Below are 1,872 nucleotides of genomic sequence, written 5' to 3' on the forward strand. Positions count from 1 at the left end.
GTCAGGTAATGAATACATTTTTGGGGGACAATTACACCCCTTCCCTTGCTCTCAGTTTATCCCTTCCACTGTGGCTTTTTTGTGGTTAACTGGAGGTAAGAGTCTTCCAGACTTTGCTGCCCAGGGTGACTTTGAACCACAATCCTCAGACATCAGTCTGCTGATGAGCTAGGATTAGAGGCTTGAACTTTAAAGTCAGGATGACTGTTCTGAAGATTGTTCTATATTGCCTATGGGCTGTGGGCCTGAATGGACTTAGGCAATGAATGCCAGGCAGGTCTGTCATCCGGAAGCATGTGTCCTACGTAAGCCTGACTGGCTCTCAGAACAGATAGGTGATGCTTTCAGAGCAAGAACCAGTGTGTACTAGCTCAACAGAAGTCCTCACTATATTTATCTCATTCAACAACTACTGGGTTGCTTATATTATCAACACTTTCTTTCTTAAGAACATTTGTATTGTAAGATTGAAGTAACTACAGATTTGTAATGGCCTAGGAATATATGTGTGTTATCAGATTTAATATCCAAACTACATAACTGCTCCGAATCGTTTTATTTATCTTAAAGTAGTTCTTGAATAATACTCTTTATTAGTAATGATATTATTAATATAAGTATTAAAGTTCTCCAAACAAGTTTCTCTTATTAGATGAATTCTTACAGTGACATTGATATTACTTTCTTTTTTGGGGGGGGGTCCAGTCGTGGGGCCTGAACTCTGGGACTGGGCGCTGTCCCTCAGCTCTTCAGCTCAAGGCTAGTGCTCTACCACTTGAGCCATAGCGCCACTTCCAGCTTTTTTTTTATGTGGTGCTGAGGAACCGAACCCAGGGCCGCGAGCATGCAAGGCAAGTGCTCTACCACTGAGCCACCTTCCCAGCCCCAAAGATTCTTTTTTTTTTTTTTTTGGTTGGCCGTGGGGCTTGAACTCTGGGCCTGGGCGCTGTACCTCAGCTCTTCAGCTCAAGGCGAGCGCTCTACCATTTGAGCTACAGCGCCACTTCTTACAGTGACATTGAAAGCATCTTCTGGAGCAGCAATGGAAAAGATACTTGGTGAATACTAAGAATGAGGGATGAGAAGTGTGAAAAACAGAACTAAGAGACTTACAAGTGTGACTGGGAAACATCTTCCACAGAGCAGAATCCCAGACTTTTGAAGGTGAGTCGGTCTGAGAATAGGTCTTCAACCAGTTCAAGTGACCACATGGGTGAGTCTCAATGTTGCCACATAGATATTATTTTGATTCCTATATGAAACACTCATGTTTGATGGGCTTTCACAACACCAGATTTATGAAAGTTTGCTGTCTTCTTTCCTTCAATATTACTTCACACTTCACTATTGAGTGCATTTTTTTCTTTTAAAACATGAAAACTCAACACCATCTTTTGGACTGAGGTGTTTCCTGTCTCCCTAAAAATAGCTCTGTTATTTAAGAGGCTTCCTGACAGGTTCCAGTGCCTCACTTCTTTAATACTAGCTACTCATGAGGCTGGGATTTGAAGATCATAGTTGAAGCCTGCCATGGTAGGAGAGTCCATCAGAATCTCATCTCCAATCAATTACCAAAAAAGCCAGAAGTGGAGCTGTGGATGAAGTGGTAGAGCAGCAAAAAAGGCATAAGGGCAGGTTGCACTCAGCCTCAGCCTGAGCCTCAGCCCAGCCTTCAGGCACACACACACACACACACACACACACACACACACACACACACACACACACGTGTCTTGTCCATGGGGTCCCATGAAATCGTTGGAGACCTGTCTTCAAATGGACTCACCCTTATATTCACGCCATTAATGTGGAAATTGGCTCTCAGTCACCTATAGATCTATTGGTTCAGGTTGTGTATTTTGCATCCCACTT

The sequence above is a fragment of the Dipodomys spectabilis genome, unplaced genomic scaffold (genome assembly GCF_019054845.1).
Source record: "Dipodomys spectabilis isolate Male_0828 unplaced genomic scaffold, ASM1905484v1 ptg000742l, whole genome shotgun sequence".
Classification (NCBI taxonomy): Eukaryota; Metazoa; Chordata; class Mammalia; order Rodentia; family Heteromyidae; genus Dipodomys; species Dipodomys spectabilis.